The sequence below is a fragment of the Phalaenopsis equestris genome, unplaced genomic scaffold (genome assembly GCF_001263595.1).
Source record: "Phalaenopsis equestris unplaced genomic scaffold, ASM126359v1 Scaffold001004, whole genome shotgun sequence".
Lineage (NCBI taxonomy): Eukaryota > Viridiplantae > Streptophyta > Magnoliopsida > Asparagales > Orchidaceae > Phalaenopsis > Phalaenopsis equestris.
The window spans coordinates 149,085-165,217 of record NW_018165443.1 but is presented as its reverse complement, the minus strand read 5'-3'; the positions used below and the strand labels follow the sequence as shown (position 1 = coordinate 165,217).

The window sequence follows — 16,133 nt, the reverse complement described above, 5'->3', positions numbered from 1 at the left end:
ATATATATATATATATATATATATATATATAGAAGAACATAATACATTACTAATGAAATCTTCAAATGACCTATCTGAAAAGGTCTTTTTTGGCGTTAATAAAGCCTTATTCTGGTATAGATCTCAATGCTTCAAATCGGGCATGTCTGTAGTATCAATCCACAATCAAAACACGTCTTTTGCCTGCAGCCGAAGGCCATGTCCTTAGGGTTCGTAAGGAAAATTGACACACCTTATTATCAAATGATGAACTTTGAGCAGACGGAGCAGTGCTTGATTGAGATTTATAGGTAGGAAGAGATGGTTGACTTTGCTGGAAAAAGGTTTGCTGGAAAAAGGTTGAATGAGAGTTTTGGTAGCCAGTAGATGATAAATTGTAAATTACTACAGGTGGTGGAAGAGGGACCCTTTCTGGAGATTTAGAGCTCCTACATTCCAATGCTGCGTTGTATTGTGAAGGAATTTCCATTAGAGCAGCGAGAGAAAAATCTGTGTCGTTTCCTGTCTGGTTTATGTTCTTTCACATGATTTCAGTGAAATCAACAAACTGAAAATTATCGAAAGATCTGGTTGGAAGATTGTCATCAAATTCATACATCATGTCCTGAGGTCCATCTGCAACACCAACTAGGATGATTGATAGGATGATCAACAAACATGGTACTGCCCACCACTGTCTTCTACAATGATCATTGCCATTTCAATTATTGGAGAAAAGGATGTCGGCCTAGCCAACCGCAAGTGTGGCACAATTTCTTGATATCTCGAAAGAGCTTCGGCAAACCCGTTACATGGTCTCTCGTTCGGATAAAAGCTAAATATATCTTGTTCACGTGTTGGCGCATATCCAAACCCAAAGCATGGAATCAAGTTATCTTCATCAAATTTAAACAATGTCTTTCCAATTATAGAGATTGCTTGCAGATAGGGATTGGGTCTATTACTGATTTGATGCAAACTGCGGCGGTTAAATGAGTGCTTACCTGTCCACGCATTGCTTTTGGTGAAGTCAATGCCAACCATAAGATTGGAAGACTCAAGACCAGCTTTAGCAAGAGCTTCAGTAACCTCATCCAAGGATTTGTAATTGTCATCTATCTTTGAGTACCTTTGGTCCAATCTAGGGTATCGGTATGCCGCATTTGAATAAAAAGCGGAATATGGCTGAGAAGTATGAGGATAATTGGAAGGCTTTGGATAGTAGTCCTGAGCGAGCTTGGAAATTCTACTGGAAAAGGAATGCTTTTGAATAAAAGGAGAGTTGCAGTTCTTCACCGGCACCGCACATGGTGGATGGAGTGTGTGCGTGCGTGTGTGTATGTGTGCGTGTGTGGGTGCGCCACTCGCCGTAACTCTTTGGTAGAGCAACCAAGCGTAAGTCCCCTTGGATCACTAGTTTGATCCCACCTCAGTACATTTGTCTTGCAGTGCAGGATCGAGTGGTTACACACATGAGGGTGGTTGGGGGCTCATATCATAGCCTCCGACCATACTTTTTGTTTATATCTCTCTTTCTGTTTTTTTTTTCTAATATATATATATATATATATATATATTCATTTCACACCTAGTAGTCATTGTATTGACATGTATTTAATACTATGCATAATAAATAAATTCAATTAGAAAACTTAACATTTAAGGTGAATAATTTCATACATAAAGCATCATAATGTGCTTTCTCTTTGCCACTTTTTGCTCTCACTCATTGCATAGAAGGGGGATCTGACTTGTTAGGATCACCTCCCTCAAGGAGTGAAACTGTTTTTGCATTAATTAGCCTTAACAATTTTTCTGACATACGTCATATAAAGAATGCATAACCTTGTTTCCAGTTTGCACTTCAGAGTCAGTGTCTCACCTAAAATAATTTTATTAATTTTCCTCCATCAATCATGTCTAAATTGATTGTGTTATCATTTTTAGTTGGATGTGTCCAATCAACATCATCTAGCATAAAAAATAATATTTAAAGTTTCAAAATTGATAAAAGATTTGAGTGAGGAAATATATTTACCAAGGGAATTCAAACTTGAAGATCAAATCATATGTCCCAATACATTTGCTCTAATAACGACAACCTACCACTCTCAACATTCATGTGTCTGACCTCATAAGCTTCAAGTATAAAACATGTTGGTTGTCATCCTATTCCAAGAGCGTTGTAAGTCCAATAAAGTTAGATTGGGTCTCATTTCTTGGTAGAAATGTGACTTGTAAGACACTTTTTTAGCTAAGACCAAACCTTTGCCTTATCGGTAAGACTCACCTTAGATTAGGTTTTAAGGTTATTCTATCAGCCTCATCAGGGGAATAACTTTGCCTAGGCTTTTTTGTGGCATCTCTATTGAATATAAGTAATTTTTTTTAAATAAATTATACTCCAACAATAATCATCATTTCACATTTAAAAACATAAAAATAAAATATAAGATAGATTGGAATAACCACTTGATCTCCCAGAGTGCTCTATTTTTTCCTCTGATGGTTTTCGATAACAAGTGCCCTATATTTGAGCTATCATAGTTAAATTTTCACATAAAAATTTTGACATCTACCATTATATTCCATAAAAAAGATTAGCCTCTATTTTAATTGAGTGTTTTTATTTCCAAGATCATAATGAACTAAAGATGCTTGCCTCTTTAGAGATACCAAAAAACTGAATTAAAATAAAGCCCATCCTTTTGTTTATACAGCCAAATGAAGCAATGGACCAATCAATTTAGGAGTGGATCCATTGTAGGGTAGTGTCTTCATCCCATGGGGTGATATACTATTTCTAGAAGGAGTATTTTATCACAAGTGAAAATTTTAAAAACTTTTGCGTGTGGAACCCACTTCAACAAAGATAATAACCCAACAACTCATCATCAATCTCCTCATCCTCCTTCACCACAATTGGCTAAATCTCTCCTAGATGTGCCTCACATTAAGTTCCTCCAACTACATATTCATTCTCGCTTCTATCATAGTGAACCGAACATCAAATCAAGCCTCTACATATTTAGTTTATGCCACAACCTACATATGAACTATCAACAAAGGAGCAGTGTACATCATAAAGAAGTCCTTATGAACTTAGGCCATGTATTATCCCTTGTTTCTTGCCCCCAATGTCTTCTCTCTGGTGTTATGTTCAAAATCTATATCCTTGGTGGGTACTCCTTCAAAAGTTGAATATGAGTCTCGTTTAGTCACAAGTAGCCAGCTTGTAAAAATTTACGAAGGATAAATAGAGGAAAAATTAAAATTTTTAACAATTACTACGATATAAAAATTACTATGTCACCTACACTTGCTCTCTGTGATCTAGTCTCTAACCACTAATGGTCTGACAGATGTTGATGTTCATTAGGATGTAGCTCAGCGAGGATGGGCTCTTATCGAAGCTATGGTGTATGTTAAGTTAGCAAAAATTTTATTAAACAATTACAATCCACTGAGATTTAATGCGCGAAATAACTCTTTCCATTCTTCTCTTATACTCTGTATGTGGGAGTGCCCCTCCAGTGTGTAGGAAGGAGCCCATGTCCCCATGTTTCAAAGTTTAATTCTATTTTGACAACTTGGTGTAGACATCCTCCCCAAGCCACTAAGAGAACTAACCTGTCTTGTGTGTGCCATTGAACATATCGTGCAGACTAGCAAACACTATAGATTCAAAGCTTCTCTCAATTATACATAATGCTAAAGCCTCTAAAAGAACCAGTTATACATCACCAATATCAATAAGTTAGATGGATAATGTTATAAAATTTAAGATTACTATTTAGGTTTTACGTCAAACTCTCTAAACCACATATCCCATAATTCAATCAGGATCTTCATTTATGATAAGTATGGAGCATCAAACCTTTTTTGTATTATGTACCCTATGGAATGAAAGACTTGTCTTGATGGATGAAAAAGTTTGAACAAAATTATTAATTGTATTTTTCTATAATCTACAACACATAGATATCGCAATGAGGCTTTAGATCAGATGTGCATTGTATGCCACCCGATATGCCTGGATCTACTAAAGTAAATGGACCTGCATGGAATGTAGGGGGTGGTGGAGGGTGGGAGGTGATGGAATGTGGTATAGTGAGGACAACATCATTGTGAAACTCCATGCAGGGGAAGTTGTGCTAGTGGTAATCATCGAGACAATATAACTCATTTATATGTTGCCACGTCATGGTGCTCGGCTCTTCTTTTTTCTTAACCATGTTAATGTTACTCATGTGAATAACAAGATCGTCACCGCCACTCAAAGCCATCCATGCCAACAAAAAATGAATTGATTAGCACAAATAAGAAAAGAGAATGGAAAATATAAGTATGATCAAAATGTAAAGTGCTATCTGCATCATTATTGAAAAAGAAGTAAGAATAGTAAATAGAATCATTAGCAAAATGTAAAGTACAACCTACAAACTATAATATCTAAAAATAGAAGAAACAAAAGTACACATTAGCCTAAATAGTAAACATATGACAAATAATTAAATAGAAGGCAAAAAAATGAAGAGAATTAAATATAATAAATAAAAAAATTTAAATAGCGTACACATCTTATTCTAAATCACTGGAAGAGTGACTAAAGGATGAACTTACAAATTCTTCACCAAAACCATCTCTAGAGTCATATGCATATAGTATGAGTAATTTCTTTATGTGCACCAATAACATCCTTTAAAGTTTTCTCCTCCTAAATAGAATCAAATGGAATGAAAAAATAAGAAATATCTCCTTCTTGATAAGTAGGTTTAATACTATTTTCTATCTCAATAGTCACTGTGAGTTTACCCTTAATGACTACTGCCCAATCAACTATGTCTTTTACTCTTGCATGGTACTCAGATAATATATATGACTCACTTATCCCAAGAGAAGAAAAATATCAAATTTAGCCTATCTTTTATTCATTTCAACTTTGATAATATTACATAGATTGTATATTTTTGCTCAACGATTAGAAATACGATCAAACTAGTCATAAATAAATAGGAATACCCTTCTTACCATAAAGCTAGGATCTTACAACTGGACTACTTCGTTGAGAATCTTACAAATCTATTTTCTCATATGAAATAGCATTTATGTTAACAAAAATACTTAATTTATTTGTCTACTTTCATGTGGACTAGGAGCCACTATAAAATTTGTAGTCATTCACATATTATAGTGGTCATGTATTCATGATACACATAGAACCCAAAGTAAAATCTATCAAGCCCAAATTTGTTTTTCTACTTTTTTTATTATTAAACTATGAAGTACATAAGAAAATCATATTTTTTAATTTTTGTTCCAATATATGCAACGAAAATAATAAATGTGTGAGACGAGTATAACTTACAATCTCTTTAAACGGGAAGACTTCTTCAATCTTATATTATTGTGATCATTTAAATTGGGATAAACCTATTAATAACTTGCCCACACATTCATAAATTTGTGAACAAGTGAATATTATATTTAAATTATATTGTTAAACAGCTACTAATAAATAATGTCTACTTAAGATAGGGTTAAAATTCACCGTGTTTAAGAAGAACATAAAGATACACTTCTCGAAGCTCTTGATCATTGAGATACCGTAAAGTGCATCTCCTGATGCATTAACTAATGTCAAAAAATTTAAATCATAGACAAACTCACCACACCTACTACCTTGTTGATGGGCTATTGGAATAAATATGCATCGTATATTAAGCCATCTAGTTGGGCTTTATTCTTCACAATTTTTAAAATTTTATTAAAAAAATATAATAGAATAATTATTTAGCATAATTTGTCAATAATTTAAAATAAATAATTCTTTAGTACATATTAGTACATCTTAAGTAGATACATTTAGCGATACTCTACTAGACCTCAAACTATTGTCATACATGGAAAATATAGGTAGCCCCGTTGAGTAAAAAAAATTATGTGGAGATATCCATTTGAACTTACATAAAATTATTATATTTATTGGTTTTACTTGTTGTAATATATCACCTTTTAAACAAGATACATATCAATCCCTAATTAATGCTTGATTACAATTAATAGATTAAGTATTACACTCGACAAAAAAACTAAATATAGTTACCAACAAATTTTGTAAGAAAATATAGCAGTTATGATTTTTCATTATAAAAATCTTTCGTGCTCCTAAATCAACACAATAGCTCAAACTAGAAGCATGATCTCTAGAAACTAAAGACTGCATTGACTCATAAATTATTATTTATTGAACCAAAGTACGTCAATATTTTCTTTAGGCCTAATAAGTTTACTATTATCAATCTCATGAATCTCTACCTTTCTTCTTTTGCTAAGCCCCTTCAACTCTAATTTGTCATTCACGTTTTCCTTAGATTAATCCTTATGATCCATGACAGTTTTGAAATATTATCAAGTGAATTTTTTTTATATGCATGACATTTAGATTATGCCTGATTAAATTGGTTTGTTAATAGGGCATATCTCAAAAAATGGTTTGATTTGTTCATACTTTATTAATAGCAAAATTAGGCAGAACATGTGAAGATAACTTGAGGTGATCAATAAACTTGGGAATTACATTAATAATCTTGCACATTTAAACCCCTTTAATCTTGGTAATGGCTTTGATTTGCCAATTCTATTTCATTTGAATGCATTTGTATTATGCAAGAAATGATGATCAATGGGTAAAAATAAATGATGGAAATAGAACCTTGAATGTTTTCTTCCATGTTGAATAGTAATTGCCTTTGACAAATCATTACAATATGAGCAAGCTAACTTATCCATAATGCTACATCTAGATAGCATTTTATATCCTGAAAAAAACACAGATTCTCTGCATTAAAGCTACTTTCATCTAAAAGTTTTATGACATAGAAATGTTATAAGTGATGATGCTTGTACTCAAGGAATATATAACACATTTATTAACAACTGCAAATATACATCAATTCTTTCTTTGGGATATTGGGAACTAAAATAATTAATGTTTGAAATATGAGAGGTAACCATTTTCATCTCAGGTTGAAGATGATATAGAATAATAATCACAAACCAATATCGGTAAGGCAATGCATTCTTATTGTATGGTATGAACCTATCAACACATAAGCTAAGCCTAACATTATGTGACTCCATAACAAATTCATTGTTATTGCTTTAAAAATATTTTCATGCTTCTTTAACTTTCATATGACTCATTGAACTAACTTCACCTAATTTATTTTTGATGTCATCTCGTAAGTGAAGCAACATGTATATATGCAATAATCTCTTAAGATATGAACGAGTGGTAAATAGAAAATGCACTTGTATGGAACTTCCTTTTATCCCTTACTTTTTTTATTTAAAGCTTATATGGAACTTCCTTTTGTCCCTTAAATTTTTTTTTAGTTTGATGTTTGAATATATGTGCCTCACAAAGTATGCACCGAGACTCCATTGCATTAGCTTTATAAAAAAAACATGAACCCATTGACATAGTAATCTATCTTCTGATCTTTCAAACCTAATTTAGAGACCATCATTTTAGCTATGTGAACCCTTAGTGTGTAGTAGCACATGGAGACAGGTATCAACATGTAAAACATTAAGATAAGATTATGCTAAGTATATAAAATTTCCTTTGTAAAATGCGGAGTTCATACTTTGAAATACTCGCTTGATGTAAAGTTCATACAATTAAAAAAGAATCATGTCAATAATCCTTATCCATAGAAATATGGTTACAAAGAGAAGGTTGTAATTAAAGCTTCTCTTAATTCAAATTAATACATAAACATTGTTCAAAAAGGTTTTACTTGTTTATTTTTGTAAAAAGAAAAAGCTTTGTTTTGTGGATGCTTCATCAAGCAGGTTATTTAACTCATAAAATCTAATATTTAAAACGGGGCAAATGCAAGATAATATGAATAATTATTCAAAATGATATGCAAAAAATAAATAAGACTATCGACAATGAAGAAATCATTGGCTTTGGAAGCGCTTGGCTGAGTAAAAGTTATGAAAGCCATTGAAGGAGGCCAGGTAACAGATATGTGCTTCAGAATTGTGTCTGAATCAATTGTTAAAAAAGGTGCAGTAAAAAATAAGTACATTATTCTCATATTTGCATTTCCTCGTACTTTTTTTATAACGCAAACTTTAAATATTTCTTGATTCTGTTCATAGTACAAACACTAAAATTGGCCAAATCAATACAGGCCAAGTAAAATAAGTATAAGTTACCAAATGAATAATTCCAAAAGAATCCCGAACTTACTAACCATAGCATCACATAGGTTTATCCGTATATTTTCAAGCTCATATTTTTGTCTTTCCTCATCAGATAGTCATGAAGATAAGCACAGATCAATGCAATCTTTTCCATGGCAATCTGATTTATCTGGCTTGTAAAGATTCACTCTCTTCTTCATATTTCCAGTAGAAGGCTCTTCAGTAAAGCTTCTGAAGACGTTTCTTGTAGCTCCACACCAGATTGGACATGCAAACTTGAGAAGCTTGAAATCTTCTAAAACTAGATGATGAACACTCCCCAAGACACATTCATCGTCTGCTTTCTTCCGTGGTACCCTGAACCTCCAAGCTTTAGAACCTCATTTGTGTCAGCTAAATAACTGATTCCTGTCAGAAAAATAAACAGCTCATTATGGGAGCTATTATTGATGCAGAGAAAGGTTTTAAAACTGTAACAGGAAAATGCAATGACCAAATCTCTTAATAAATATATCAATACCACCTAATTCTTACGTATTTACATGTCTAACATCGACTTTTGATTCTTACATTTATACCACCCAAATCTCTTGTATCACACGGAAAATGCCACTATTTTAACTTTTAAGAATTTAAATACAGCTTAGGTGTTAGATATGCAAAAATTGAAGTATAGGTGTTAGATATGCAAATACATAAGAATTGAGTGCTTTGCATGTAAATTTCCCTTAATAATAATGAATATAGAAGCATTTATGAGTAAGTGTAAACGGCCACATACATGAACACCAATAAGTTTTTGCATGCAGGGCATATGTTGAGGTATGGTAGGCAGTAGATGTTGGTGAGCAATATTAGACATATGAGATGAGTGCGTACATTAATGCAAGTGCGGAGCTAGTTGGCCTTGTTGCATTGTTGGATGATGTCCTTGCTGGAGAGTACAAAATTGGCTTGGGATGAAAGCTGCAGCTGGCCTTGGTACTGCCAATAAAAGAAAATACGGGCCAATTCCTTATTAGAAAAACATGTTATATAAATACTAAGACGTTGCATCCGTATCAACCAAAAAAGAGAGATAGGTACTCTAATAAATTTCATTTAGCAGTACATTTTTACCATCTGAATTTATTATCAGCAAGAATATCTACAAGAAATTGATGTTCTCTTAGTTTAAGAAATAAATGTCGAACACAAAATTAAATGATGGTTTCAACATATTATTTATAAGACCTGTAATGAAAATAAAACACCAATACCCTTAACATTTCATTTATAAGGCCTGTGATGATAATAAAATACCAATACAGTTCACATTTAATTTATAAGGTCTGTAATGAAAAAATGTCGAACGCCTACACTTCACAAAACTCAAGCAATTCTGGCACAGTGAAATACAAATACGTTGGAACCGGCAGTGATTCATAATCATAAAGTCATTTCATCTTCCTTCTCATGGCACATCTACCACTTCAGACAAGTAAAATTATAATTCCCCCAAAAATGAGAAAGTTAATTTGTGATGAATCTACTGAGAATTGTTGAACTCCATTCCTTGCTTTCTAACTGACAATTTTGTCTGAAACCCAAGATTGCCACTTGCTTGGGTGGAGACGACTATGCCACTATCCTATTCTGATACTTGGGAATTTTCATGGCCAATGAAAATTTTTCTCGACATCTTGTGGTGGCCTCAAAGATCACAACACCCATATTTATATGTACTCTTGACTTTCATAGTGTTATTTTCTAAGGAATTTTGAATTTCTTTTTCTTTGATCATCCCCATGGTCTCAAAGAAGTCGACGGACTCACATATATGTGCACTCCATTCAACCTTATCTGAAAGTGTTGAGATGAGGGCATTATAGGCCATATTGTACATGAAGTTCAAAGGGATAAAAAAATTTAATATAATAATATATTAATAGTAAAAGTAAGAAAACGAACTTCATACCTAATGATATAATAGCTCTCGTGGACATATGTATTCTATAGAGAACGCTCTTTACTTCCAATAAAGTTCATTGCATGAATACATGGTATTCCTCTCATTTGCAATACTCTACAATTGCAACTTCTACTTGCTATGTCTACATCATATTTTCCACAATGACCCACAATCTCTGTCATTTGTGGTGTCCACTCTCTCATTTTATGTTGATTTTTTCTAATAGTTAACGCTTTGATATTACCCTCAGCATATGGAACAAGCGCTGCTTGCCACTTAGAAGTTGCCACTTTCCTTTGAGATCTTCGTTCCATAAGAATGACCCTTATCGTGTCCACTAAATCAACCAATGTCTTACTATTGCCATCTTCAGTCCATGCATTGAACTACTCAAATATGCTATTGCTGTTGTTATCATTTTTTATCTAAACCATAAAACCATTCTTTACCACTATGTGGCAAAGCAAGCATTCAAGAATACAGTTGTGGGTAAAATGTATACAATTCATTCATGTTGCGATCAAAACTAGTTCTAGTATACGCATTTTCTATTGACCATACCAATTCTCACACCCTGTTTGCAATGAAAATATTTCTATAAGTTTTTCCAAAGATATTGAATGAAAATCCTATGCACTGGATCAGGAAAAATGAGCTTCATTGTCTCCCATAAGCCCTTTTTAATATCTGTCATAAATGAGAGATGTGCAACTCAGAGCCAAATGAAGCTATAAAAACATTCTAGGAACCATTTTTAGCTTCTTTTAGATTCAGATTCAATAACTAAAAAAACTAGAGTGAAGATTCTATTTTAACCATCTAATGAATTTGCGGTCAATAGAACACTTAAGTACATCGACTTCAAGTGAAAAGCATCCAAGTAAATTAAGTCCCTTCAAACAACTAAAAATCTATCAATGTCAACTTTAAAACTAACATAGAACCTTTTAAAAGAGCCATCATGTTTGTTGCAAGTTTATATTATGTATGAGCTATAATTTTTATTAACCAATTCTGCATGTAATGCATGCACTCATCGATAGTTTTCAATAACATAATAATAATATCAGTAATAAAAAACTAGTAGAATGAGCTTCTTATTTAGACCTTCACAATAGCCCATACATACTCTCAAAATTATTATTATTATCCTTTGGGGAGATATTAGGATTCTTTCAAATAATTTCTTCAATTTGCTGAGCTAACCAAGATGAAGTTGTTTGTTTATTGTTTGTTTTGTTAATGTTGGGGAATATGTATTTAACATAGCTTTTTAATCTAAAATATTGTCTATCAGTACTTAAACATGCTCGTACTCTCCAGAGACAACAACCTCTAAAAGAATAAACAACCACTACTCTAATTCTATTATTGTACTGAATTTTCACCCAAAAGTTTTCACATAAATTGTGTCACATATATTAGCATGGGAATACACTATAGCTTCTTCCATGCCTTTAGTAACGACAACAACCTTGACTCAACCATCCCCCTGTAGTATTTGTAATCATCTCCAAAATATCAACATCACTTCCAAGTAATGTGCATATATTTGGTGAAGTGTCATTGATGTGATTAAATAACAAAAATTGATGTTCTTCTAGCCAAACACATATCACCACTACCCCATATTGTAACAAGAAAAAAACCATCAGTATTTTCAGGAGTCCAAGGAATGAGAGGTAACAGATATCACGGATCCGAGGAAGACCACAGTGACTTCCTAGACTATCCTATTGTTTGACTTTAAATTTCAGAAACAAATTTATTTAAATTTCAGTTATGTCAATTGTTAACTATAGGAATTATACTTACATAATATCTGATTATGAAAATAACCAAAAAGATAGGAGGATTTACGTCGTATCAGACGACAATCTTAGGATCTTAAGATGAGTTAGGGCTTATATTGCATGATATGCAAAAACTTAAATGATAAGGTGAAGATTATGTTGCACTAGGCAAACCATCTCGAAGTCATATAACTTATGTTATTTAAACTAAGGAAATGTTTAGCTGATGTAGCCTTGTTTTGTTGTTGCAGATTATCATCCTCGTCTATTGCATTTTCATTGTGCTGCCCATGAAGGCTTACTCCATGCTCCATGTCGTAGCAGTTAAGGGCATAAGGTTTAAGTTTTGTATCTGCGTATGTATGTACATCCTTTACTTTTACTAGATCCCTGGATCGAATCCCAGTGTCGTAGGATGTGATATTATTCTGCTTTATTAGCGAAAGCCTTTGTCATCACTGCCATTGAACCCCAAAATCGTCTAACTTACGACCTTGCTTGAAGGTTCATATATAGTTATTGCTATATATACACACTTATGTTTAAACGAAGAAGCAAGGAAAAAAAAGCGAAAAGAAATAAATGAAAGAAAAGAAGACCAACCAGCCTCCAAAATCAGTCCAAGGATGAGACAAAATAACACGAGGTTTAGCCTTAAATATTCACCAAATAGATCACCTCAAACAGCCAAAAAAGGTAGCACATTTATCAATAGCTAATTATTTTTCAAACCACCAATGTAATAATCCAAAAGAAATGTATCGAAAGGCTCCAAATCCTAGCCAGAACAACCCAAAATGTCCCCAAATGTTGCATTTTAAAAAGGCTCCAAACTGCAACTAATTCAACCCAAAAAATGCCCAAAAGATGCATTTCGAATGGCTCCAGATTACAACCAAACCTCCACAAAAAAAGGCATTTTAAAAGGCTCCAAACCACATCTAGTTTAGCCCAAAATGTCCTCAAAAGTTATCTTTTAAAAAAGGCTCCAAACTACATTCAAACCTTAAAAAAAAACATTTTAAAAGGTTCCAAACTGTAGTCAATTTAGCCCAAGGAAACAAGCACTTAAATTCTCCCGAAACATCACGCAAACTGATTTGGAAAAGGGCACTAGAATTCTTCAAAACAACAAATATTAAAGCTTTTAATTCCATCTCAAAATCGGTAGGTATACCAAATAGGGAGTGTAAGGAATAAATCCCAAAATGATCAAAAGGAAGCACCAGTAACTCTCAAGTAAGGGTAGCAGGGAAAACAAAATTAACACAATACAAGAGAGCACCAATCAGCAAGTCACGAGTAAAGACAATAAGAGAAACAACCTAAAACAACATAGAGAAGCACCAAACAACAGGTTACAGGTAAAGGCAGCAGAGGAAACAAACCAAATGAATACAGGGAAGTACCAACCAGCAGGTTTCAAGTAAGGAAAGTAGGGCAAACAGCCCAAATCAGCAAGTCACGAGTAAGGACAACAAGAGAAACAACCTAAAACGACATAGGAAGCACAAATAGCAGGTTACGGGTAAAGGCAGCAGAGGAAACAACCCAAATCAATACAGGGAAGTACCAACCAGCAGGTTTCGAGTAAGGAAAGTAGGGCAAACAACCCAAACCATCACAGGAAAACACCAATCAGCAGGTTTTGAGTAAGGCTCTTAGCATAAGGAGTCATCAAATTGTGCCTTCCAATTAGCAAACATAATCACAAGAGATATTGATAGATCAAGCAGCTCTAGTTTTTGGGTCGCACAAAATGCTAATGATCGCAATTGTTTTCCGATCCAGCTCAATTTTAACTCAAATTTATTTGATTCAATTTCAACAGGAATATACATATATATATATATATATATATATACACACACACTGAGGAAAAATTACTGACTGAAAATAAAAAATATTTATTTTGTTTTTTTCTATAAAATATATAATTTCTCTAAAATTTGTTTTAATTATAGAGTTAATTAATAATGTTGGTCATGAGAAACATCCCAAAATTTAATAATGTTTATTTTGAAGGGTTATATTAATTTCTATGTTAAATTCCCTATTTCGAGAATAAATAATTCTAAAAAATAAATAAAAATAAAAATAATGTAATTTCTTTTCTGTTGACTTAATTAATCTATGAGTGAGAGACCAATGAAGTTTCATGTTCTTTTAACTTGAGAATTGAAAGTTAAGGAGTGTAAACCCTTAAGGTAGATTTGTAATTTTTAAGATCTTGTACTTTAGCCATAAATTTTAGGATTAATCCAAGGGGAGGGAATTAAAACAATGATAATTAATCTACTAATACAATTGAAACCTTAAGGAAAACTTGGTGGTAACTCATTTGCCTTAATTCCTACTTTAAGGACAAAATTGTAAATTTGAGAATTATTGAGTATTGGGAGAAAATAGGAACTAAAATGATTCAAGAGTTATGGGTATGAATTAGAATATCAATAGGCTATCAATTAAGATTCCTAATCATTGGTTAGACTTGAGCTCAATTATTTTAATTAGAATTGAAGCACACTTTTTGATCTTTTTGTAAAATTACAAGTTCAACCCTAAGTCTTAAGGTTTGATAGTGAGCTAAGTTTAATCTAAAGATACTTGAGTATTAGTTGGAAAACACTTAATTGAAGACGAAACACCTGAAAACACTTCAAGCTCAAGTTAAAGTGTAGGCTTCCTAAATTTTGGAAGCACATCCTATGTGGGAGTTCTTCCACCTAATGCTTAAATAAATGATGAAGTCGTGCATTTGACCTTGATTCATAAATTATTTAAAACACTAGACATGAGAATACACCAAGGTGTGGCGCATGACTTCCTTAATTAAATCAACTAATAAAATTTTTTTGTCATAACTTAACCTAAAATGAAACCCAATGCTCAAGGACTTGAGTCTTATGTAAGGTATTTAAGTCCTTGTGAGAAGCCGACGATATTTATTTTTCACCACATATGGATCATCGGACTTGTATAAGTCTAAGGTATGGGTGGCGAGGGCGATGATGACATTGTTTATTATGGTTAAACGAGGGGTACGAAGTGTGATTTTTTATAATAGTACCTCCTACCTCAAGAACCTTCAACGAGGGGAGAGGTTAAGGATTGATGATACTATTCGCCAACCTTTGATGAGATTGTTGCCCTTAACACTATTAGGTTTCCAGCAATCCTAGCTTAATTAGAGCGATTAGCATGTGGACTACACTACTTTACAAAATATTTGCAAAAATAAAAAGATAAAATTTCTTCTACTTGTTAAAGTGAACTTTTCATGGAAATCTAAACAAAAACTTTCACATAAAAATTAAAAATTTTTTATAAAAGCTTACAAAGGTCTTCGGCTAGTCACAAGGATCGTAGTTAGCACTGCCCTCCACAGATTGTCGGGTTGGTAGCTTTTACCTAAGGTTGGGTAGTACACAGTCCAACTCTGAGCTCACACCTTCACCGATGTCTTATACCCAGCTCGGGTCTTTCATAAGTGACATTGGGTTTTGTTTTACTTGCTAGTGTTTTCCAATATTTTATTTGATTTTCTTCATACCAGATTTTCTCTCGATTCACTTTGCTTATACTATTGGACAATCTTATTTGATTTTCTTTTTATCAGATTTTCTTAGCAATTTAATTAAATTCCTGCAATTTAAAATTTCTGCAAGTATACTATGCTTAAAATACTAACCATGTAGTGGTAACAGAGACTTAGGTACACATTTATCTATCGCAACTTCATTATTGCAATTTCATTACTATATTTTAATGAAGTTGCAATAGATAAATGCACACAATGTTGTCAGACCGTTTAGAATAGAGAAGAATGATCAGTTTACTTTGGGTGGATCATTATAAACTTGAACATATACATTTAATTAATTGGAGTAATAATGATCAAAATTAAAGATATAAAACATAATATCATAAGAAAAATATTTATCTAATCTTTATATTGGATAGGAGAATTTATCTGTCGACATAAATGGTTTGCAGACTAGATGGATGTCATAAATTCATTTGTTTATTTAATCAGACCTCATTATCAAGTAATGTGTCTATTCCTTGGGATAGGTGTATCACTTGCGGTGTTGCGCTCGTTTACTTAAACAATTAAATGAATGAGATCCATCTGATCTCATTTTTCAAAAATGAAAACATTATTTTCAAATATTATATATATATATATA

The 16,133-nt window shown here is 32.8% G+C and overlaps 1 pseudogene; it reads right to left on the bottom strand.

Annotated features, from left to right (window-relative positions):
• Window positions 1-131: 131 nt before the first annotated feature.
• LOC110032679 lies at window positions 132-3,540 on the bottom strand (annotated as a pseudogene).
• Between the last annotated feature and the right edge of the window lie 12,593 nt (window positions 3,541-16,133).